The 27,071-nt window shown below is 34.8% G+C and overlaps 1 pseudogene; it reads right to left on the bottom strand.

Moving 5' to 3' along the window:
• The window catches only part of LOC101093495, a 104,531-nt pseudogene extending 78,109 nt beyond the window's left edge, over positions 1–26,422 (bottom strand).
• Between the last annotated feature and the right edge of the window lie 649 nt (positions 26,423–27,071).

Raw genomic sequence — 27,071 nt, 5'->3', positions numbered from 1 at the left:
ACACACATATGTGTGTGTGTGTGTGTGTGTGTGTGTGTGTGTGTATTAGTGGAATTGAGGCATATTACTTGGTGATGAAAAATAATGAAATTTTGCCATTTGCAACAACATGGATGAAACTAGTGTATTATGCTAAGTGAAATAAGCCAGAGAAAGATAAATATCATATCATTTTACTCATGTGGAGGTTAAGATGAACACTGGGAAAGGGAAAGAAAAAAGATAAAAAGAGAAAGGGAGGCAAACCATAAAAGACTCTTAAATACAGAAAACAAATAGGGGATTGCTGGAGGGGTGTTAGGTGGGGTGATGGACATTAAGGAGGGTATTTGTTGGGATGAGCATTGGGTGTTATATGTAAGTGATGAATCACTAAATTTTACTCCTGAAATCACTATTACACTATGTTAACTAACCTGGATTTAAATAAAATTAAAACTTTTTAAAAGAACGCATATATGTCTATATGTTTATATATATCAATATTTTTATGCAGACGTGTGTGTATTTTATCGAAGATAATTTCTTTGTATATTTTACATAATTCCATTTTGTGTTAAAATCTAAAAATTTTTAGTGAATTTATTCTATACTTTATGCATATGCTTATGTATTTTAGTTTTGTACATGCCAATGATATAGTTAACACTGGCAATTTCAGACCATTTCTTCATCCCTAAAATGTGTGTGTGTGTGTGTGTGTGTGTGTGTGTGTGTGTGTGTGTGTGTATGTGTGTATAAAGAGGGATAGAGAAAGATACAGGTATAAAAAAGAATGACCTTAAAAAAACATTTAAAAAATAAAAATGAATGTCACTGGAAATGTTCGAAATCCAAGGAAAGAGATTAATCAGAGTGATTAATTTCTAGATGACCGGAATTTAGCACAATATGATGGTCCTTTCCCTATGAAATCACAACTTGTTTTGTGTGTGTGTGTTTACTTAAAAAAATATATGTATATATATATACATACATGTATGTATATGTATGTATATATATATACATACATGTATATATGTATGTATATAAATACATACTCAATTTTTTATTAAGATACTCTTTTCTGAGCAGGTTTAGGTTCACAGCAAAATTGAGAGGAATGTGCAGAGATTTCTCACATACCCCACGTCATCACACATGTGTATTCTCTATTATCAGCGTCCTCCACCAGGATTTGTTTGTATATTTGTTACAATGGATGAACCTACACTGACATATCGTAATTATCCCAAATTCATAGTTTACATTATGGTTCATTCTTGATATTGTTCATTCTACGGGTTTGGACAAATGTATATTGACGTGTATCCATCATTATGGTATCATACAGAGTATTTTTGTTGAGCTGGTAATCCTCTGTGCTCTGCCTATTCATCCCTCCTTCCAGGCAACCAGTGATGTTTTGACTACCTTTATAGTTTTGCCTTTTCCAGAATGTCATATATTTGGAATTATCTATTATATAGCCTTTTCAGATTGACTTTTTTCAGTTACTAATATCCATTTAAAATTCCTTCGTTTGGTTTTGTTTGGTTTTTGTTTGTTTGTTTTGTTTTGTGGTTTGATAGCTTTTTTTTTTTTTTTTAGCGCTGAATAATATTTCATTATTTGGATGTATCATAGTTGATCCATTCACCAGATAAGGGACATTTTGGTTGCTTCCAAGTTTTTGCAATTATGAGTAAAGCTACCATAAACACCCATGTGCAGGGAATAAATCTTCAGCATAAGTTTTCACCTCCTTTGGGTAAATATCAAGGAGTATGAATGCTGGATCATAGGGTAAGAATATGTTTAGTCTTTTAAGAAACCACCTTCTTTAGTCTTTTAGGAAACTATCTTCCAAAGTGGCTGTACCATTTTGCATCTTCACCAGCAGTAAATCAGAGCTCTTGTTGTTCAACTTTTTCACTGGCATTCGGTGTTGTCAGTGTTTCAGATTTTAGCTATTTTAATAGGCCTCTAGTAGCATATAATTGTTTTTTTAATTTGTGATTTCCTTGTGACAAAGCACGTGAAATACTTTTTCATACACTTTATGCATCTGTACGGCTTTAGTGAGGTGTCTCTTCAGGTCTTTGACCCATTTTCTAACCAGGTTGTTTTCTTATTGTTGAATTTTAAGAGTTCTTTGTATATTTTGGATAACAGTCCTTATCAGATGTATCTTTTGTAAATATTTTCTCCTAGTCTGTGGCTTGTCTTCTCATTCTCTTTACATTATCTTTTGCAGAGCAGAACTTTTAATTTTTTTTACATTTATTTATTTTTTGAGACACAGAGAGATGGAGCACAAGTTGGAGAGGGGCAGAGAGAGAAGGAGACACATTATTCGAAGCAGGCTCCAGGCTCTGAGCTGTCAGCACAGAGCCTGACGCGGAGCTCCAACTCACAACCGTGAGATCATGACCTGAGCCAAAGTCAGATGCTTAACCGACTGAACCACCCAGGCGCCCCAGAACTTTTAATTTTAATGAAGTCCAGCTTATCAATTATTTATTTCATGGATCACATGTTTCGTGTTGTGTCTAAAAAGTTATTACCATCCCCACGATCATCTAGATTTTCTCCTATATTATCTTCTAGAAGTTTTATATTTTTTATTTTATATTTAGGTCTGTGATCCATTTTGAATTAATTTCTTTGTATACTTACTCATCATTACTTTTCCTATTTTCCTTTCTTCTATTTTCCTTCTGTGATTATTGTTCTTTTGCCTGAGCAACTCTGTTTACAGTGTCCTTAGTACAAGGCTGAAAGTGATAAATTCTCCCAGGTTTTCATTTATTTATGTTATCATTATTTTTTACTTACTTTCTTTTTTTTGGTCTAAAATATCTTTATTTCACCTTCATTCTCCATAGATACTTTTACTGGGTGTAGCATTCTAGATAAGCAGGATTTTGTTTTTCTTTATTTTTTAGAATTTTGAAGATGAACATTCCACTGTTTTTTTTTTCTATCGATAAGTCAATTTTAGTCTGTTTCAGTCCTTTTAAAATACCCTATCATTTGTCCCTCCCTGCTTTTAAGATTTCAATTTATCTTGAGGTAAGTTTTGTGAATGGTATCAGATGTGTGTATAGATTTTTTACTTTTCTTTTTCTCCTTTGGATGGCCAGTTTGTTCCAGATCATTTGTTAAGTATGTTAGTCCATTAAAGCATAGGCCAAAAATGTAGGTGAAGGCTATCTGTCAAAAATTCACAGAAATCTATTTTAATTATATTATTTCCTTTCCAAACACAAGTTTGTACAAGAATTTACAAAAGAGGACTTAATAAAAATTTGAGCATAGTTGGATTAACATTTGTCCAGGTACAATAACAAAATCATTGCAAATTGGCTTAATGACAGGGATTTTATTTGCTTGTGTAACTGAAATGTATGTGGGTTGTGTTTTCAGACAAGGGTAAATTCAGGGTCTCAATGGATGTCACTAGGCTCTTTGCATAGATGTGTTCCTTTTTTTTCTTCTGTGATGATTCAGTTTTCAGAGAAGCTCTCTCAATGGTGCAGTAAAGTAGCTAACTTACTGCTTCAAAACTTTTCCTCATCAATTCCTCATCAATTTGGGAACCAAATTTTATTGGCCCAGTTGGAGTCATTTGCTACTTTAAAGTGTATATAAGGCAGTGACCTGGTCTAGGCCCATGTCCTATGCCTGCTACCTTGACATTGGGGATTATTCAGCTCTACCTCCTTTATGTGGGCTAATGGTGGCGGTGGGGGGTGGGAGAGGATGCTCTAAGAGAAATTTGTAATAATGTTACAAAAATTTGGAAAGGAAGCAAGAAAGAAATGATAAAAAATAAACTTTAAAACTCAGCACTTCATACTTATGTGTAGAAAAAGCATGTGCAAAGTGATCAGTAGGAAATTAAAGAATGAAAAATTAGCAGTATTGCCAGCATCATTTTTGTCAGGCCATGTTGCTGTCATTTTACTGAAATGACTTTAAAATTCATAGATTTGTTTTCCCATCTTAAGTAAACCTGAGTAAACATGTCTTTTGAGGAAAGCCAAAATTTCTTAGAGGCTTTGGGAATATCCAGCCTCTAGCTGTGACTAGTATCATGCTTTGCTCTCTTCATTCAAAGGTTTCATACAAGATTTCTCCTACTCAGCCATATTCCTTTGAGCCTTTTTTTTTTTTTTAAGGACATATTCCTCTTTCTACAAACGATCAGATTTTAACACCATCTCATACTGGTTCAAGAACTTGTCTTTACTTTGTATCTTGCAACAGAATATTCTTAGAAGGAACCCTTTGTTTTAACATGTAGCAATTTGTGTTCTAAGAAAGAATGCTTTCACATTCTGAATGTTGCTGAGTGTGCTTCAGAAGCCGAGATAATACTGTGGATGACTGAAAATTTAAATGTGCTCTGTTGAGCATGGTTTGCTCTATTCCATATGATTGTGTAGCTTTTGGATGGTCACACATGATGGTGATGTTCGTGTGTACCTAACACACTCCCACTGCCATACCCAAGATAATTTTAGTTTATGTAGCATTCTGAGAGTATTCAGAATAGCATTACAGTGCTTTACCTGTTGAATAAGTAAATAGAAAGTTGAATTCAGTATCACTCATGAAATAAATAATTGGTTTACAAAATTTGGTACAATGACTATATTAGTAACAAACTCCTCAACACATATTTCACAAGTTTATAATAATAACCACTATTATCTGGTGCCCAATTTTGCTTTAATAGAGTTGTTATCCCCGACACATCTCTTTGCTGAAATTTTTGAAAGATTATAAGTAACTAAAGGGAAACCAAGGTGGTTTTATGAAAAAATTCTCTGGGCTAACATGTCACTCATGGAATAACAACCTGGAGTGGATGACAGTTCTCACACCAGCTGCTTGACATCTGAACAGCTGCCAATGCCCTAGGAAATGTCACACCATCAGATATAGGCTCTGAGTGTGTGAGTAGCAAAAATGTATGTGGTAGAGGCCAGCACCTCAGGCCATGACTAACACCCCAGGCCCCATCATCCCACAAGCTTGAAGCCGGGGTTGAGCTGTCAGTTTAATAAATGAATAGCCTCTTTGTTTTGATCAGCATTGTCAAGGCTTATTTCAAAAAAGGACTCTGATTCCTCTCACAGTCTAGCCCAGCCAAAGTCAATTGGTACAATTTCAAGGTGAATTTATTCATTCTTTATAAAGTTCTGTGCGCGAATATATCAAGACAGTTGAATAAATTGAAATAAATAGACTTGGAGTTACATATTCTCCTAGTAATTGAAATAGTTTCCCCCCAATATATTTATAGTAATAATTCTACCTTTATGAAACCTAGTCTAGCTACAGAAAGGAAAGCACAGAATTACCATTTTGATAACATATTTGGAAAATGCAATTGGGGCTAATATGTTGATAAGGGCACCTGAAAGTTGTCCTTGCCTTTAACTATTCCATGTTAAACTTTGAGTAAAGCACCAGCTTTACCTCTTGATAAGGATGCCTGATTAGCTTGCATTGATGTGCAAATATTTACCTTGAATTTGGTCATTTCTAAATAGAAATGCTCTAACACTAGCTCTTTCTGTCTGTTTTATGGTTTTTGAATTTTGAGTTGCGTATATGGGGAACTAAACATATACACTGAATGAAAAAAACATCATCGGTGTTGATGTCCATCTGAAAAGAGCAAATTTAGTTAATTTGATGGATACATTAATTTAACATGATCACCTCAGATACCATCATTGGTAAAAAAATCATTGCATTTTTTAACCTATACAACAGTTTTGACTTGCAGTTTTGAGGATCACTTATTTTTTTCCTTTATTTTGCAAACATGCAGATGTTGGATCATTATCAGAAAGGGTTACTGTAAGAGAAATTTCTCCTGATTATTGTAGAAAAACCAACCCAACTCTATCTGCATGTGATGGAGAAAGAATTAGCCTCACACACTTACAGCATGCTGTTCTTAAAAGGATTTGCAAAGTATAAAATATCTTATCTGGAAAGTTTGGTTCCTCGTAAAACCATCAGTAAGCCTTGGGAAATGCTGCAATCTGAGTTTTGGGAAGGAAAATGCTTTGACTTGATAATGAAGGACACCTGGGAGTGATTGGCATTTGCTAACAGAAAAGTCAAATAATTGAGGCATAATGGTAAGAACGGGTTTAGGGAAGAACTTAGTCCAGTGCTAATCTTTTGAAAACTTGAAGTGATATCTGTGATGTTTTTCTCCCTCTGACAAGCAATCTATAGAAGTGATCAAACTGATCAACTGCGACTGCTCTTTTCCTTCCTTGATCTCTTTTTATCTCATTTTTTAAAAGCAAATTGAAGGTTCCTCCCCTATCCATCAATGTGCATATAAGCTCTGATGTGTGACCCATGGGCAAATAATCATTTCTTAGCTACTGTCTGGAACATTATTATTTTATAAAACATAAACAGTAAATGTGTGAGTTATAGTCAGGCTGAGGAGATATATGTTTTAAATAATATATATTTCAAAATAATTCTTTTTCCTCTGGGTCATATTATATATATATACATATATATTTACATTACATATGTATATATATAAATTATATATTATACATAAATTATATATTATATATTAAATTATATATTATATTATATTATATTATATATATTCTATATGTATATGTATATATTTATTTATATTTATATTTGTATTTATATTTATATTTAATTTGTTATTAAGAGTTTTCTTTACCAGTTCTTCCAGGATAACCCAAATAATGGGCTGACAATCTGAGTTCTGATTTTAGTTGGTGGACATGTACATACTCGTAACACATTACCAAAGTAGCACCTTTGTTAATACTGAATAGATATATCTATTTTAGAGCCTAAGTTCACCTTAAACAGAAGAGAGCCTGGGGAGTATGGAAGGAACAGCCATGCTACTTGGAATATATAGGCTGTCCTGTTGGTTTACACCACTTGTCTATCACCAATAATTTAATAGGGGAAATGCGTATGACTGTTAAGCTCTGACAGAGTAATTGAGAACATGGAAATGGCACTCACCTTCCATTTTTAGAGTCTGATTTGTATCTGAACACAAAATGACCTCTTGAATAAACAATTAGAATGGCATTACCTCAGGAGACTTGTCTGAAAGATAATGGAAGTTTCTCATTGCCCATGCTTCTTGCCCTGTCTTTTCCTGATAATAAGCAGTTATTCTTTTCAAGGAATCTTTTAAAAGAATTTTCATATAAAGATTGTATTCTTTTCCTATCCAGACAAAAGACTTTGAATAATTTTTGTCCCAGTGCTGATGGTTATTCAATTTCTTTGTAATGTTGGTGACAGCATCTGCTCTCACCATTATTTGGAGCTCCACGAAGACCTCTAGAACAGCAGTCAGCAATTTTTTTTTTCTGTAAACAGCCAGATAGTAAATATTTTAGGCTTTGTAATCTCTGTTGCAACCACTCAACTCTGCTTTTGCAGTGTAGTGTGACAGCAGTCATAGACAATATGTAAATGAATGAGCGTGGCTGTGTTCCAGTAAAACTTTATTTACAGAAGAGATAATGGGCCATATTTGACCTCTAGGCTATAGTCAGCTGATTTCTGCTCCATAGCAAGAGGCATCTAAGTAATGGGAATCTATTGTTCTAATTCACATCAGTACATTAATATAAGATATCATTATCACTCCTTGGGATTGGGGTAATTCCTAACGAAAATTTGTACCAAAGTATACTTTTTAAAAAAATTTTAATGGTAATTCCTGTTATTTAAAAAAAATAATGTTTATTTATTGAAAGACAGAGAGAGACAGGAGGAGACACAGAATCCGAAGCAGGCTCCAGGTTCTGAGCTATCAGCACAGAGCCCAACACAGGGCTCGAACTCACAAACTGCACGATCATGACCTGAACTGAAGTTGGACATTTAACCAACTGAGCCACCCAGGTACCCCAAAGTATTAAGCTCTTTAACCCCCTCCATTAATCTTATCAATCTCTTCTTAAAATTGTACAAGAAAATAGTAGTCGTAAGTTAGACTTTAATGTTTAGTGTGTTGTCTTAATTAATTAAGTTCCTCTAATTTTTATAGTGGACTTTTACTGTGGGCTAGATAATTTTTATAAAGGACTTTTACCATAGGCTAGAGAGTAGAGATTACAGTGTTCTTTATTATGGAGAAAAATAAAAACATATAGCACCCAGATAGATTATTTACATTTATGATGTTTTATAGGAATAAAACTGGGGTACTGATATTGAAAATAATGTTGGTAGGGACTCTAATTTATACTGAGTGGTTTAGGAACCTCTTTCATTTTACTCTCTATCAGTTAGGAATAAAAATATGGCACAGTGGAGCCCTACCTGGGCATGAGTTCAGGGTCAAGAATGGACTAGTAAATTTGAATATATTTCTACAAAAATAATAAATTTTCTGAATAGATAAATGTGACAAAATTCAAAAGGCACAAAAACATATCATAAAAATTAATTTTCTTTTCCACATACCCCCAACTATGCAGTTTTTCCCCCCTAGATGCAATGCTGTTACCATTTTTTTTCATTCATTATATGAGTGAATTTAGGTTCTAGGAAGTATAACTTGAAAAATAGATATACTACTTTCCTGCCTTTATTATACATTCATGTATCATCATGTATAAGCTTACTAGTAGGTTTAGTAGTTAATGGGTATTTTATATATTTCTAACAGTTTGCTATTTTACAGAGCTACAGTGAAAATACTGCAACTCCAAACTTTGCATGAAATATCTGTGTTAGGAAGCTATATTCCATGGGTCGATTACTTTTGTGTGTATCTTGTGAACAAAGGCAGTAACTGCTATTTTATTTGGGACTGTCTCATCAAAGAGGTTTGTGTGGCAAATAACCATGGAAGAGAGAGATGGTGTCTCTTTCTGGAAGGAGAGCATGTTTAGTTACTTGTCAGCATAAAGATTCAGATTCCTAAGCTCATGGTTCCTCAGCTGTGATGCAAACCCTTAATGCAGGCAACATCCATCTTGCCCCTTCCCTGTTAATCTTTGTGGGACTTGAAAGGACAAAGGGAACCAATAAGAACATATAGCTCAGGATGCTTCCTATCCCATAAGTGATAAAGTTCATTTCTGGCTCAGGAGTCTCCAATCTTCTGCCAACATCTGTGAAACTGTGACAGGTTAATTGTTAATTCAAAAGTAGGAGAAAGCCTCAGACTCTTCATAGTTCATGATAATCTGTAGAATAATTTCCTATTGGAATTGTGGTGCCAAAGTTTACATGGAATATAAATACATTTTAATAATTATATTAACATTAACATATATGAGAGTACTTGTTTCTTTCTCTAATCTCACTAACAAATTGTTACCCATCTTTTGATATTTGCCAGTTTGCTAAACGAAAATGCTATGTTAGTGTATTTTTAATTTTAATTTCAGTATCAGTGTATTTTTAATTTGAATTTTAATATCTTAGTGTATTTGTATTTCACAATGAAGGAGTCTAAATATTAATCCAGGTACTTAATAGCTGTTTATATATACTTTTCCATGAAATTGTCTATTTTTATCTTCCTGTTTTTTCTAATTTTTTAACTGATTATTTAAACCTCTTTAAGTATTAAGAGATTAGGCTACTGTGTATCACACTCATTATATATATTTCCTTCCAATTGTCATTTATCTGTTTACTTTAAGGTAACTTACTTTAAGATTACTTCATTTCTTATGAATGGAAATTTTAAAATATTTTAAGTATACAAATTTATCCTTTTATAGGGCTCCTGGATTTATGTAATATTAGACCTTTCTTAGTCAAAGATTTTATAACAATTTTTTGCTGCTCTTTGTACTTATCTGCTTTGTATTTTTGTGCAGTTAGATTTTGATTCATCTATGGGACATTTTCAAACGAGGATTAAGATGTAGATCCATCTTATTTCTCTTTTGGATTAGGATATTTTTGAAACAAAGAATACCATGTTAGAAATCTTAATTGAGATTTGGAACAACAGAAAAAAAGGAATTTCCTCAAGAATAACTTAATCACACACTTGAGATAAACTATTAGCTGAATTTACTAAACCGTTAAATTAAACATTTCAACTAATTACCAACATACTATTGAATTGTAAGATTTGCTTTGGCCAGGAGGCCTTCTTCACAGAGGGAGGAGATGGGGACATATTCTCTAGTGAGGTCATTTTTCAGGACTGGTGTTTTGATCTGCTTCTCCATCCTCCCTCCCCCCTCCTCCCTCCTTCCCTCTGTCTCTTCCTTCCTTCCTTCCTTCCTTCCTTCCTTCCTTCCTTCCTTCCTTCCTTCCTTCCTTCCCTCCCTCCCTCCCTCCCTCCCTCCTTTTTCATGAATATGGCAAATATCCCTCAAAGATGAATTATTACTATTTATTACAGTGATGTGCTTATTTTGTGAACTTCCCTTTTTTTTAATCTCTGAGATTCCTTCTTTGTTTTTCCATCTTCAGTATTTCACTACATTCTCTTGTACTTTGTCTATTTTCTTTATTGTGTGTTTTACGGATGTCTACACTCTGCATAGCCCTTTACTGCTGCTACTTTTCAGACAACCTTTCTCATCTTCTACTTTCTGGGCTTTTCTTACACTCCTGGTTCATTCCCTAAATAAATAATTCCCTAAACTTGCTAGGTTATTTCCTCAGAAAAAGGACTGCAAGTAATCTTAGGCTTTATCCTCTTTTTTTTTCTAATGGGTTAATTTTATTGTTGTTTGTTTGCTTGTTCGTGTTTAATGTTTGTAACTCATCTGCCCTCAGCCATTTACAACCATATTTATTTTGTAAATATGGAAAAGACTGAAGTTTTTGGCAAAAAGGGAACTTCCTGTATTCTTCATGAGTCATTTTCTTTTTTTATTTATCTCTATATCATATAACCTAATTAATATGTTTATATATGTTTACTTAGATTATGGTTAGTTTCATTTTTCCTTTCTTAGAAATGCAATATAAGCTTAACTCTAGATATTATTACCTCTAGCACTTTTAATCATTCTGCTCACTCTTTTCTGAGCTATGTCTCTATAACAGTGCTTTTATTAATAACTTTAACATATATACTTATGTACTATTCAAATGTATAGTCTTTATTTCAAGACAGATAAGCATTTTCTCTTTTCTTAACAGCAGTCCAGTGATCTCATTCCTAATCTATCTCATTCATAAGCCATTTTCCCTCATTATTATTGACTCTGATGATAATTAATCAAAATATAAAATTTCATTTTCTTAAAGCTTATCTCCATATTTCCTTTCATTTTTCATTCTCTACAAATCTATAGGGCTATGTAGAAAACAATATGCATAAGCAGTGAGCATATGTGCTAAGTACACATCTGTCACGTGAGTAACTCTTGGCTCCATGGAATTGCACTGTCACCGTCAGAAAAACAATAGTTTGACAAGATCTTTCGGTTTTGACACTCTAATCTAGAACCCCACCATTCGTCATCAGGGCCCCCTGACCAGGTGTGCAGGCTGTATGGTACACAATAGCATGAGTATACATCATAGATAATGAGAAAATGTTGGCAGAGGGTATTATTTGGTTAATTTAAGGATAAAATATGTTACACAAGTTTCCAATGGATGGAATGGTTATCTTGAGGATGGTTATATTTCCCAAATAAACACAAACGCTCTATACAATGCTGTTTATCTTGGGCAAGGTGAGTGGATGCATGCACAAATCCACCAAAGTTCATTCTTGTATACCATGCAGGTGTTCTTAGCACCACATGAGTATCTCAAGGCTTTATCCCTGGTGAAACCTCTGGGAGTAGGAAAGGCAAATGGAACCCACATTTCAAGGACTGGGTGGGGGTGAGATGTCTTTGAGTGCCCAGGGTCAGCTCTTGGGTCAACTGGCAGGGATGTCTTTAAATGACCTTTCCCAGCAATGAGTTTATTTGTTTATTTGTTTTTTTTGGTTTCTTCCCCTAGCTGGAATGGTACCCGGTATATGGAGGTTGAGGAAATACATACTAAAAAAACAAACAAACAAACAAAAAAGCCATCAACAACAACAACAAAACAAACAAACAAAAAACAGGGATTCTCAACCTTGGCAATATTGACAATTTGGGCCAGATCATTCTTTTGGTGGTGGTGGTATCCTGTACACTGTAGGAAGTTTAATAGCATCCCTAGATGCCAGTACATCCCTGGTACATGGCAACCACAAACATCTCCAGCCATGACCAAGTATCCACTGTGAACAAAACTCCCCAATGAGGAAGAGGTGTATGATGAACTTACCTGGGTACTACTGATACTTTGTTGCTACTATGTAGCTATAATGTTTCTCCTACTTCAGATACATTCTGCTCTCCAGTGTCTTTTTTTCTCATCAGTACCTGCCACTAATAATGTTACAATGAAATTGTTCAATCATTAGAAAAAATACTGGTCTGATATTTTCAAAGCAGACTTAAAAAAAAATAACTATTGATTTTCTCCCTCTGAAGCTTACCATTTACTTAAGAAAACCCAGCATGGCTATTAATTTTCTTCAAAATTTGTAAATGTTTGACCCTTCATACCATGTCAAGGCTTTGAACTTTCAAAACTTCTCACTTGGCTATTAATGGTTTCATATAACTGAAAGAGAGCCTTCTCTAATCTTTATCCTCCCTACCCCATGTTTGAAGTTTCAGTACCTTCATTGTCACAGAAAAACTAACTTCTCTTAGCTCATTTCCACTTGCTTATTGACTCTGCCTTATGTCTGGTATGGTATTTCCTTGTGTCCTTTGCTCAAGTGGCAAGAAGATGTGCCTAGAATGGGCTTGTGGCTGACTGTGGTGATTCTGCTGTGTCAGCCTTGGTCCTGGGGGAGCAGGGAAAGTTAACTGGTCCCCTATCTAAATTGTTGAATTTATTGGCATTGAGAAATTAATTATATTCCCTTATTCCTTTAAAACTGTAGAATCTGTGGTGATGCCATTCTTCTTATTGCTGATACTACTAATTAGTATCATCTCCCTTTTTCCTTGATTACTCTAAAGACTTAATCATTTTATTGATCTTTCAAAGAACTGGCTTTTGGTTTTATTGATTTTTCTATATGCTATTCTGATTTCTTTTTTTTTTTTTCCACTTTATTTTTGGGAAAGAAAGTGAGTAGGGAAGAGGCAGAGAGAGAGAGAGAGAGAGAGAGGTGGGGGCGGGGGAGAGAGAGAATGTCAAGCAGGTCAATGCTGTCAGCACAGAGCCCAATGCAGGGCTCTAACTCACAAACCATGAGATCATGACATGAGCCGAAACCAAGAGTTGGACACCTAACCCACTGAGCCACCCAGCAGGCACCCTTATACTTTTCTGATTTCTATTTTATTGTTTTCTCCTTTAATCTTCATTAATTTCTTTTTGGGAGGTAATTTTTCTTCTTCCTTTTTTTTTTTGTTTTTTGTTTTTTGTTTTTGTTTTTGTTTTTTTTTGTTTAGTTTCTTAAGTTTGAAATCAGTGTTATTTGAGACCTTTCTTTTTTTTCCTAACAAAGGTGGTTAGACTTATCAGCTTCCCTCTAAGAACTGTTTTTAGCTGCATTCCATATATTTTAATATGCTGTGCTTTTATTTTTATTCAAATTATTTTCCAGTTTCTCTTTGGATTTCTTCTTTGATGGATTTCTTCTTTTATAGAAATGTATTATTTAGTTTTGACATATTTGGGTATTGTGTAAATATGTTTTTAATTGTCGATTTCTAATTGAATTCTGTAGTAGTCAATGAACATACTTTGTCTTATTCAAATCCTTTTAAATTTATTATCCAGGACTGAGGCAAGACTTCTGATGCTCTGCTCAGTGCCTTATTAATTATGAGGGTTTCCACTATGGCTGGAAAGGTATTCTTCCTAACCTGTGAAATTTCCAGAGTTCTCTCTAATGTAATTCCTGTACTCTCCCTTGTAAACTCTAGCTACCTTGGTCTTCCCAAACTCTCAACTTCATGTCTTGTATTGTATGTAGACAGTTAGAATTAGAAACAACAGAAGATCATTGAACAGCTCTAGTGATTCAACTTCTTTACCCATCCCGATGTTATGGCCTGAGAACTTCAAGTAGTACATGCTGGTACAATTGTATGGCTAAGTCCTTTTACTCTTTGGTCTCAAGGATTACTGTGCTCTGTTTCCTGCTGTCCAGTATCTTCAAAATAATCTTAAAATACATTTTGTCTAACGTTGTTGTTTGTTTCAGGATGGAGAGTCCCTGTCCAGTTTCTGTTACTCCATCTTTATTGAAAGACCTCAGAACATTTTTAAATTTACAAACATGGAAAGTGTGCCCTCTTTAACTGTGTATGCTATTCTGACCCTAAAGTCATCGATGCTAGTGTTAATTGACCATTGAAAGACTCATATGTCTCCTTCAAATTAATCATCCATTTCTCATCCATTTGTCTAGACTTTTCTATCTAGTTTTATGACTCTAATTCTTTAGGGTTTAAGTCACCCCCTATATCGTTTGTGAAACTCCTATCAATAGTATGCATTAAAATAATACGCTAATTTTGTTTGGAAATTGTAGTGGACATATATGGGAGTGTCTACTTCACTGTTTTTTTCCTCCAAAGTCACTTCTGTAACTTGAAAGATTGTGGCTGTTTTTACAAAATCTCCTCCTATGTCTATGTCTGACTGAACCAATGGTGTTTGACTCAAAAACAACAACATTAATTGTATGTCAGGAATTTGGCATTTGGGGTTTACTACTAGTCAGTTATTCTTATGGGTGGACTGTAGTCCAGCAGGCAACCAAAAAAGGTCAGAATGTCAGTGGGAAGAGAGAAAGATGGATGTGAGAGAGAGGGGAGAGAAGTGAGAGAGTATAATGGAATAGAACAGAGGACAAAAAAAGGAAGGCGAGGGAAGAAGGAGGGACCGAGAGTCTAAAGATTAGAGTATCAAGTAGTTGCACAAAGAGGATACGAGGTTTGAGGAGTGCCTTCATCTTGAATGTCACACCTTCCCTGGTTTCCTTGAAACATCCTGAAACCCTCATACAATGTTTTCCTCTCTTGTTTAAGGTCAGTCCTATTACCCATAGCCAGTGAGTCCTCCCGAGTATAGGGATTTAAATTAATTATTACAACTTTCACTGAATTCAGGAAAACCATTATCTGGAAAGGTACGCAGATAGTGCCAAGATAGTGCCAGACTATAGGTAGACAATTGAAAGTAGACAGTATCTAAGAAAGGTTTGGAAGATACTAAGATCCTTGAGATTTAAGAAAGATTTCCCTATAAGTCATCCCAGGAACAGGAAATATCATGAATAGCGACATGGAGTTAAAACACGAGAGGAGAGGAAGAAGCAGTGTTTAACTAGTTTCATTGGAATATATATATTGTGGATGAACTTGTGTATTTTGTGATATACAAAGGAAGCCTTCAGATTTCAGATTCTGGTGTTGGACTTGATGTGATGGACATCGCTAGGAGTGGCACATTTTCCCCCACTTGTTTTTAAACAATAACATGATGAAGTGTGTTTCAAGGAAGATCAGTCTGGTAAGAAAGCACTGGATTGATTAAAGAGCCTAGAGCCCAGATGGAATAGATGGATTAGGAGGCTGTATCAATTTAGGGGCATTTAGCTTTAAGTCACAGAAAAGCCTAACTGCGGTGGCTTAATGGAAGAGAAAGAGAGAGAGAAAGAATTTATCAGATCATGTAACTAAAACATCCATGGATAAGGCTGAATTCAGAAAACAACTGTGTTAGGGGCTCAGATAATGTCATTAGAGCTGAATTTTCTCTGGTATATATTCCACCTGTGCTGCCTACCTCAACAGCTGCACATAGTCACATCTGTCAGTTCCATACTCTACTCTCTTGGTGGAAAGGTGTCTAAAGAAGCCCCAGCATCAATTTGCCTAAAGTTCATGTCTAGCAGTAAAAATGGATACCTTGCTGGACTCATTCCCAAATTCATGGGCTTTATTCTGATTGGCCACCATGGATCATGGACTCCTCCCAGAATATCTACTGTCGTCAGGAGGATACAGTGCTTTGTTCACATCTGGAACATGTAAAATAAGAAAGTAGAATGTTTAACTTTCATTTGTTGCCCAATGCTAGTTTATCCCAAAGCCTCTTTTCATACATGATTTAATGTTTTGTGATGAGGGAAAGCAATACCATTTGTAAGATGGAAATAATCATTTACTGAATTTTAAGTCAAAAATATATTTAAAAGACACAATTTCAGGTTTAAGATTTTTAGTATAGTTTTATTATTAAGTATTCCAGAACACACTGCATTGAAAAAATTCTTCTTACCGTGAACTTTCACAACACACATAACCTCTTGAAGTCGTGAGTTTATAATGGAAATGCTGATGCTCCTTTAACTCTGTTAAAGTGAACTGTGCTGCTGTGATAAGAGGAAAATGCATGTTTGCGTTTGGACAACTCATCATCTTTCCAAATCATGATTAGTTGGTGGCAGGACAATATAACACCAACTCATATGCAAAGATAGCCCGGATTTGAAATATGAATCTTTTGCCAGTGTAAGAGATGAAGATGACAGTTGTAATCTCTTCAGATTCATAATTTACTAAGTTGTAGGCAGGTTAGCAGTGATGGAACATCCCTGGGCAGGGTGTTAGCAATTTTAAGATCATCTTATTGCATTACACAAATGGGAAGTTTAAAAGTTTGGTGCTGTCCTTATCTCTACCTTAAGCAACTCTTGGGGACACGCTAGCTCTAGAAATGAAATGTGTATATACATGGACATGCATATTGCTGTAGCTTATCCTCTTGTGTATTACATACTAAACAGTGGATTGTTCATGGTATGAAAAGTATTGTGTTATTGTGAGGATGTAAAACACTATGGGAAAATAACTATGGGTTTTGCTCTCAAATAATGAAATGACATTTGTTACTGCCTCTGTAGTCAACAGAGAACATTTTCAGATGAAGTTATTCAGGTTATAGTAGGGGGCTAAAAGGCTAAATTCATTCCCTATAACAACTAGGAATTTGTTGTGATCTAACATAACAAGGATTGTTTTCCATTCATAGCCATCAAGGAACAGCGCATGAAGACAGCTGAACAATATAAATGAAGAAATTTTCAATGATGGCTTTGCTTAGGCTTCTGCTGTATTATCATCTAGAGAAAGTATTGTCAAATTGGTGTGGCTTAGGACATGGCAGAAGGAATATCCTTGGAAATATCAAGGGATATTTCCTTTTACCTCAGATTCTTTCTCTTTTACCGTATACCTTATTCTCATGCAACTATAATTAACTTATATATATTATATACTATATTATAAATATAATATATACTATATTATATACTATATTATCAATATAATATATATTATATATTTTATGTGTTATATATATGTATATGTGTGTATGTGTGTATATATGCATGTATATGTATATATATAATGTATGTATATGTATGTATGTATATATATAATGTGTGTTTGTCTATATAGATATAGATATAGGTATAGATAGATAGATATAATTCAGTTTATTTAGACTTAAAAACACATCAGTTCATTCATTTCTCTTAACCCTGATCCCTCAACTCTGTGAAGTACCAACCTGCCCCCTTTATCTATTAACTTGTGTGTTTTTTTTAAATTTTTAAATTTTTATTTTTTTACATTTTGGCTTATAAGAGATCATACAGTATTTGTCTTTCTCTGCTTTTTTGTTTTGTTATTTTACATCGATACTTCTCTTTCTTTCTATATTTCTGACTCTCTTGCAACTATAATTCTTAAGTGTGATTATATGATGAATCAAAGTTTAGCACTCTTAGCTTATACCCACTTTGAAAGCTTACATGAAAGATTTACCACTGTTAAAAATAAACTAAAGCATGAGATGCCTGGATGGCTCCGTTAGTTAAGTGTCTGACTCTTGATTTCAGCCCAGTTCTTGATCTCATGGCTTGTGAGATGGCTCCTGGTGTCTACACTACAGCGCAGAGCCTGCTTGGGATCCTTCCCCCACCTCCCACTTGCATTCTCTCTCTCTCTCTCTCTCTCTCTCTCTCTCTCTCTCTCTCAAAATAAATACATACTTTTTAAAAAAGAGAAACTAAAATATGTTACATTTTTAAAGTACTTTTTTAAAGCAAAAATCTATTTGAAAAGGGCTGTGCCAAACTGGAAGTGATTAACAGCTCTCCATGGACAGCTGCTCTGGGAGAGATTGCTATGGAGAGAAGATGGAAGTAAAGTAAGGAAATTATTGATTGACTATAGCTTAAAGCCAAGTTGACTGTAACTGGTTGTCTTTAGGTTTAAATTTTATGACCTGGAGGCATTTATAGGCTTAGATTTTTATTTATTTATTTGCTTACTTACTTACTTACTTACTTATTTTTTAAAGCCATCACAGCATTAGAGCTACTGGTCTAATGGCTTCCTTGTTTAATGAATTTAACCCCATTCACTGGGGAGACTCCCTCTCCAAACCTCCATTGTTCCGTAAATATAGCCCCTAGGTGTCTGGAGGAATATAAGTATAAGAGATAAATATCAATTTGTTTAGAAATTTAGAAAGTGTGATTGATTATCCTCATGACATTACTTCATCCTATGGAAATGAAATCAATATTTAACATCATGTCTGACCCAACAATAGAGATTTTCACAAATATGTGTGATTCACACATGCACGATTTGTGTTAGACTCATTCCTTCTATCTAAACAGCTATCTAAACTTTCACATGCCTATTGAAAATACAATTCACTGTGGATAAAAATGAAACCAGGTGAAGCGCAGAGACTCCAGCTAAGATCTGGTTATTGAGAGATCCATTATTTGGAATTTCTTGATTGGCCTTTTCAAAACAGGGATCAGAGGAATTGGGATGACATTCTGTGAGGTACTATCTCATCTTAAAGTGGTCTTTTCCAAAAGCCTTGCGATGAAGAGTTAGTCTGTTTGTATTTCTCTTGCTTGAGTGCAGGGAAATAGATCATAAGAGAAATTGGTTATGGGTAAGACTAAGGTATCTCTAACATCATGAAGAGATTGGAGTTTCTGGTGGTAGATAAAACAGTCAGAAAAGTTACCCCTGTTAGCAATAGCCTGGGAGATTCAGATCATAGCATTATTGTTCTAAGCCAATACTAGAGTAAAAAAAAGAAGAAAAGTGTTTCATGTTTAGTTAAAGTAGGAAGCCTTAAAACTTTTTTTTATGTTTATTTTTGAAAGAAGAGAGAGAGAGAGAGAGAGAGAGAGAGAGAGAGCAAGCGAGCAATCAGGGGAGGGGCAGAAAGGGATGAAGACACAGAATCCAAAGTAGGATCCAAGTTCTGAGCTGTCAGCACAAAGCCCAACATGTGGCTCTAACTCACGAGCTGTGAGATTGTGACCTGAGCTGAAGTTGGATGCTTAACCTGACTAAGCCACCCACATGCCCCTAAATTAGGATGTCTTGATCCATTGTTTTGGGAGGAGGCAGTCTACCTCAAAATTAGCTACTTTTCTTCTTTATAAATTTGATTTGGAAGTCACCAAGATCTGCACAGGACCATATGTCAGGCACAGCTTCCTTCAGCTGTGAGATAAGTACTCAAGGCTCAAGTCCCTAAAGTCTGGCTGCCGTCTGGGTATTGAGGAGGACCTGGTATAGTACCTTCCAGAGAGATTCAAGGGCAGTCTTTGTTCTTAGTGCTTCCAAATCCGAAGGATGGGAGAAAATTGGAAATGTTAGTTTAGAAAATCATAGATAGTTAAGGAAACTGGAGTACAGATCCAGTCTGGTTTACAGGTATTGTAACACAACATCAAAGAAAATTCATAGGATTAAAATCTAGCATGAACCAAAGTGAAAACATAGTTTTTCTCTCTCCACATATATTCATTTTTTACCAAATATAGTCACAATAAAACTAATTTGTTTGCATTAAATTTGGCCTGATTATTCACATAAGTATAGCAAAAATAGTTACTGACCATGTAAACTCTTTCTAAGACTACTTTGCTGGAATTTTTCATAAGGAGTCTCAGGATGAACACTTAAAGCCTCTGAGGACAGAAAACCAAGCCAAAGATGGGTCATCAGATTTACCTGCATTACCATTTCTGTCAAAGCCTTGGTAATGCAGCCAATGTTTCCACTTCTGTCCTTCTACAAGGCGAGCTATTATTGAACTTATGCAAATAACTAACTGTATTGCCAAGAAAAGAATACTCAAAAGTATTCTGGAGGGTTCAGAGAGAAAAAGGAAATGTTTTCATCTTTGTTTACAAGAATATACTTTATCAAATTGCTGTAAGTCCTAGATAGCTTAAGGAAAGGGTTTCCTTCAATCTGAAAACAAAAACAAAAACAAAAACAAAACCCCCCAAACCAAAGCATCAAGGAATCTGCAGTGTTCAAACTAAAAGTCATAAAAATTATAATCAGCATCCTTAGTTCATTCAGTCCCATGTGATATTTTATTTGCTTGAATACACTTTTTCCACTAGTTCTGGAAATTCTTATACAGTTAAGTTTTATGATATTAAAGTTATCAGAAACGTGAGCTTGCTGAACGTCTTTTCCATGAATTTCCTTAAAATGAATCATTTTTGCAAGAACACTGTTGTAAAAGCATCAGAATAAAACAATAATGATCTATGAAAAGACTTAAAGATGCTCATTGTTAAAGATCTGATGAGAGTTCATTATAATGAAATTGACAAGGAAATTTGGTTATTTCTGTAACATGCAACACTTTAAGATAATAATGAGAATTATGACTGACAACATTATGCTGGGACATATCAGATCTGTGAGAATTTCACAGAAGAATTTTTAGAGCACTTATGCCACATATCTACAGAAATGCAACAAAAGGAGGGCTTAGTATTTTTATTTTATGGTGTTTCTCATGTAATTTAACTCAAATTAGCCCAATTAGTTTAACATCTCCCTTTTTGTAAGAAGAGAATATCTATTTTTGGGGATGTCCCAGGGACTCTTTGGAAATCTCAAAGCCAGTTCAAGGTGAAAGAAGAGTTCATTTAGAATTTCATTTGGGGAAGTTTGTTATAAATATCAAAATATTTTAAAACCCTTGGTCAAATAGGAGCCTGGTTAACTGTGAAACAATATGTAGTTACTCATTTAACTGTAGTGACAACTAAAGACTCCATGGGAAAATATAGAAGGTTGTATGGTTCTGAGCAAAATGTAGCTCTTTTAATATGAAGAGTACTAGGTTTATAAATAATCAAACACCCGATAAAGACAGCAAACACAGGACATTATTTTGATTAAAATATCACATAAAAGCTAAAGAAAACCTTTCTTTTTTGTTTTTTTGTTTTCTTTTGATCAGATGAATCATCTATAAAAACTTGTCATTTCAGCAGATGAAAGAAAATTCAGATTTAGTTTTACATAAGTACAGCATTGATATTAAAGCTTATTTAAAAAGAAAACTTCACATTCATTTACCTTTAATATGCATAAAATTCCTTTCCTAAGTTGCCTTTACACAAACTTGTTACAACTTCTTTATTACGTTTAGATTTTGTCCTATTTTTTTTTCTTTTTAAACAACCAGTCTCACTTTAGAACAAAATGACATTTTCCCTCCCCCACCCAAAAAAAAAAAAAATCTCTATTCTTATTTCAATGGACATTGGGTTGCTTTCATATCTTAGGTGTTGTAAATAATGTTGCAATAAACATAGAGGTGCATTTATCTTTTTGGATTAGTGTTTTCATTTTCTATGGGTAAATACTCAGTAGTGGAATCAGTGAGTCATAATTTTTTGAAGAACTTTCGTACTGTTTTCCATAGTGGCTATACCAATTTGCATTTTCATCAACAGTGCATAAAGGTTCCTTTTACTCCATATCCTCACCAATACTTGTTATTTCTTAAGTTTTTCATCTTAGCCATTCTGACAAGTATAAAGTGATATCTCATTATGGTTTTAATTTGCATTTCTCTGATGATTAGTGGTGTTGAGCATCTTTTCATATGTCTGTTGTCCATCTGTATATCTTCTTTGGAAAAATGGCTATTCATGTCCTCTGCCCATTTTTTAAACTGGACGATTTGTTTTGGTGTTCAGCTGTATGAGCTATTTATATATTTTGGATTTTAACCCCTTATCCAATATATCATTTAGAAATATCTTCCGCCATTCAGTAGGTAGCCTTTTTGTTGATGGTTTTGTTTGCTGTACAAAAGCTTTGTATTTTGCTATAGTCCTAATAGTTTAATTTTGTCCCCCCACCCCACCATCTGAGGAGACGTGTTTAGAAAAATATTCCTACAGTTGATGTCAAAGAAATTACTGCCCATGTGTTCTTTTAGGATTTTTATGGTTTCACATTTTACATTTAAGCCTTTAATCCACTTTCAGTTTATTTTTGTGTATCTATAAGATAGTCTAGTTTCATTCTTTTGTATGTAGCTATTCTGTTTTACCAGTATCCTCTGTTGCAGAGGCTGTGTTCCCCCATTGTGTATTCTTGCCTCCTTTGTCATAGATTAATTGATGATTTAAGCGTGGATTTATTTCTAGATTCTCTATGTTTCTATGTCTATGTGTCCATTTGTGTGTGCCAGTACCATACTGTTTTGATTACTACATCTTTGTAGTATATCTTGAAATTTGGGATTATGATACCTCTACCTTTGTTCTTTTTCAACATTACTTTGGCTATTTGGGGTCTTTGTGGTTTCTTACAAACTTAGGAAAATTTGTTCAAGTTCTGGGAAATATGTTGTTGGCTTTTTAACAGTGATTGCATTAAATTTGTAGATTGGCTTGGGTGGAAGGATATTTTAACAATATTGGTTTTTCCAATATGTGGGAATGGACTATCTTTCCATTTGTTTGTGTAATTTTTAATCTTTCATCAGTGTTTTATAGTTTCCAGAGTACAGGTCTTGCACATCTTTAGTTAAGTTTATTTCTAGGTATGTCATTATTTTTGATATAGTTATAAATGGGATTGTTTTCTTTATTTTTCTTTCTGCTATTTCATTATTAGTGTACAGATATGCATCAGATATCTGTATATTAATTTTGTATCCTTTGACTTTAAAATTCATTTATCAGTTCTAGTAGTTTTTTGGTGGAGATTTTAGGGTTTTACATGTATAGTATTATGCCATCTGCAAATTGTGACAGTTTAACTTTTCATTTATCAGTAGAAATACCCCTTATTTCTTGTTCTTGTGTCATCATTGCATATAGGACTTCCAGTGCTATGTTATATAAAAGTAGTGAGAGAAAACATGTTTGTCTTGCTCCTGGTCTTAGAGGAAAATCTCTGTTTTTCCCCATGGAGTATGAAGTCAGCTGTATGTTTTTCATGAAAGGTTTTTATTATGTTAAAGTATGTTCCCTTTAAACCTACTTTTTTGAAGGTTTTCATCATGTATGTACACTGTACTTCATCAGATACTTTTTCTGCATATATTGAAATGATCATGTTGTTTTTATCCTTATGTTGATGTGATGTATCACATTGATTGATTGAACCACCCTTGCAGTCCTGGAATAAATCCCACTTGATTGTGGGAAATGACTTTTTAGTGTACTGTTGGATTTACTTTGCTAATATTTTCCTGAGGATTTTTGCATGTATGTTCATCACAGATATTGGTCTGTAGTTATCTCTCTCTTTTTAAATATTTATTTGTTTTTGAGAGGGAGAGAGCACAGGCAGGGAGGCGCAGAGAGAGAGGGAGATAGAGGATCCCAAACAGGCTCTGTATTGACAGCAGAGAGACTGATGTGGGGCTTAAACTCACAAACTGTGAGATCATGAGCCGAAGTCAGATGCTTAACCAGCTGAACCACCCAGGTGCCCCAAGTTCATTTGTTCTCTCTCTCTCTCTCTCTCTCTCTCTCTCTCTCTCTCTCTCTCTCTCTCAATGTCTTTACCTGGTTTTAGTATCAGGGTAATGATGGCCTTGTAGAATGAATTTGGAAGCTTTCCTTTCTGTTCTATTTTTTGGAATAATTTGAGAATCATAGGTATTAACCCTTCTTTAAATATTTGCTAGAATTCACCTGTGAAGCCATCTAATCCTGGACTTTTGTTTTTTGGGAGTTTTTTTATTACTGATTCAATTTCATTGCTAGTAGTTAGTCTGTTCAAATTTTCTATTTCTTCCTGATTCAGTTTTGGAAGGTTATGTGTTTCTAGGAATTTATCCATTTCCTTAGGGTTGTTCCAATTTGTTAGTATATAATTTTTCAAAATATTTTCTCATACTCTTGTTTTTCTGTGTTTTGAGTTACTATTTCTCCTCCTTCATTTTCTATTTTATTTATTTGAGTCCTCTCTCTCTCTTTTTTCTTGTCTCTTGAGGTAGGCCTGTATTGCTATAAACCTCCTTCTAAGAACAACTTTTGCTGCATCCCAAAGATTTGGATCATTGTGTTTTCATTTTTATTTGTCTGCATATATATATATATTTTAATTTCCTTTTTTATTTTTAGTTTGGCCCATTCATTAAAAAAATTTTTTTTAATGTTTATTTATTTTTGACATAGAGAGAGAGACACAGCGTGAGCAGGGGAGGGGCAGAGAGAGAGGGAGACACAGAATCTGAAGCAGTTTCCAGGCTCTGAGCTGTCAGCACAGAGCCCGACGTGGGGCTCAAACTCACAGACTGTGAGATCATGACCTGAGCCGAAGTCGGTCACTCAACTGACTGAGCCATACAGGCGCCCCGGCCCGTTCATTTTAGTAGCATGTTATTTAGCCTCTATGTATTTGTATTCTTTTGAGACTTTTTCTTGTGATTGATTTCTAGTTTCATACCATTCTGATTAGAAAAGATGCATGATAGGTTTTCAGTCTTTTTGAGACTTGTTTTATGGCCTCACATTGATCTTTTCTGGAGAATGTTCCATGTGCTCTTGAAAAGAATGTGTGTTCTCCTGTTTTAGGGTGGAATATTCTGAACATCTCTCTTAGGGTCATTTGGTCCAGTATGTCATTCAAAGCCACTGTTTTCTTGTTGATTTTCTATGTAGATGATCTATTCATTGATGTGAGGTGTTAAAGTCCCCAATTATTATCATATTACACTCGGTTTCTTCTTTATATTTGTTAATAGTTGCTTTATGTATTAGCTTCTGTATGTTTGGTGCTTAAATATCCACAATTGTTATATCCTCTTGTTGGATTGGTCCTTTTATTATTGTATAGTTTCCTTCTTTGTCTCTTTTTAGTCTTTGATTTAAAGTGTATTTTGTCTGATGTAAGTATTGCTACTCTTGCTTTCTTTCACCTTCATTTGCATGATAACTGTTTTTCTGTCCCTTCACTTCAAATCTGCATGTGTCTTTAGGTCTGTAGTGAATCTATTATAGGTAGCATATAGAGTGGTCTTGTTTTTTTATGCATTCAGTCACCTTATGTCTTTTGATTAGAGCATTTAGTCCATTTGCATTTAATATAATTATTGATAGGTATGTAGCTATTGTCTTGTGTTATTTGTTTTTCAGTTTTCATAGTTCTTCTCTGTTCCTTTATCTTCTCTTACTCTCTTCCTTTGTGGTTTGATGGCTTTCTTTAGGGATATGCTTGGATTCCTTTTTCTTTGTTTTTTTGTGTATCTGTTACAGATTATTTATTCATGGTTATCATTATGTTCATACACAATATCTTATGCATATAGCATTCTATTTTAAGTCGGTGGTTGCTTAAGTTTGAACCCATTCTAACAACACTAAAGTTTTACTTCTCCCACCACACATTTTATATATATATGATGTTATACTTTACATCCTTTTATTTTGTTAATCTCTTGAGTGATTTTTATAGGTATAATTGATTTTACTGCTTTTGTGCTTTAACCTTCATACTGGTTTTGTAAGTAATTAATATTTCTTTATTATGTTTGCATCTACCTGTGATTTTTTTCCCTTTAATAATTTTCTTACTCCTGATTATGGGATTATGGTCTTTTCTTTTGGCCTAAAGAATTCTCAACCTCTCATTCTCTTGAAAGTGTTGGCCTGATGAAGAAGAGATCCCCTGGTGATGCCCTGTAGCACAATGTCCCCTGTTTACCAGAATCAGGTTCTTCAAGGGTGTCTCCTGTATTTGTTGCTTGCACCTTACTGCTGTGGCCAAGCCTCATTTGCTTTCCATCCAGTTGACTGTGTTGGCCCCCTTTGGCTACTGAAGATGCACTGTCCAGGGTTTAGTTCCTATGTTGTGAAGGAGCCAATATGGGGGCTATTGTAGGCTTGTAGTTGGGTAGTATGAGTGTCAGACCAGATACCTGCCTTCAGCTTGTCTGCTGGTATGCAGACTCTAAACTGCAGTGTGCCCTCCTTGCCTGTCTTCTGAGAGGCTTTTGTTGGTGGGCAAGGCTGGCAGTTAGACCAGATGCCTGCCTTAAATCTATCTGCCGGGGCCGCAGTCATACTGGTGTGGGTGGTTATCTTTCCCTCTTCTCAGGGCACAAGTCACTTTAGAATGGTGCTGGTCCTTGCCAGAGCTGCTTGCAGGATGTGTCAAGGTAAGAGCTGCTTTGGAGGGATGTTTGTTCAATGGGGCAGGTTGGATGGGGCAGATTTTCAGACCATTGGGATAGAGTACACACTGTTAGCAAGATAGGTGGAGGGTGTGCTGCTTCCTGAAAATGTTAGGTTATTGGAGGGAGGGGGGACTAGATAAACAGTGCCCCCCAGCTCTTTGTTCTTGGAGAAGTTTTCTAAAGATACCTATCTCTTCAACACACATTCTGAGATTAGTAAATAAACCTCCATCACCTGTACCCCAGGTGCTTTTCATACTGTTGGTTCTATGCTGTATCTCACTGGTGTTGTTTATTATGCTGGCTCAATCAGGGCAAGGACTATAACTCTCTAGCTCTCTGAGCTAAGCCCACTGATTTTTAAAGTACCCAGAGGTAAGTTTCACTGTTTGTAAAAATATGTAAAGTTAAATCCCACTGATATTCAAAATTTTTTTAACATTTATTTATTTTTGAGACACAGAGAGACAGAGCATGAACGGGGGAGGGGCAGAGAGAGAGGGAGACACAGACCAAAACAGGCTCCAGGCTCTGAG

The sequence above is a fragment of the Felis catus genome, chromosome A1 (genome assembly GCF_018350175.1).
Source record: "Felis catus isolate Fca126 chromosome A1, F.catus_Fca126_mat1.0, whole genome shotgun sequence".
NCBI classification, from domain to species: Eukaryota; Metazoa; Chordata; class Mammalia; order Carnivora; family Felidae; genus Felis; species Felis catus.
Note: the sequence above shows the minus strand (reverse complement) of the source record. Positions and strands in the feature narration are given on the sequence as shown.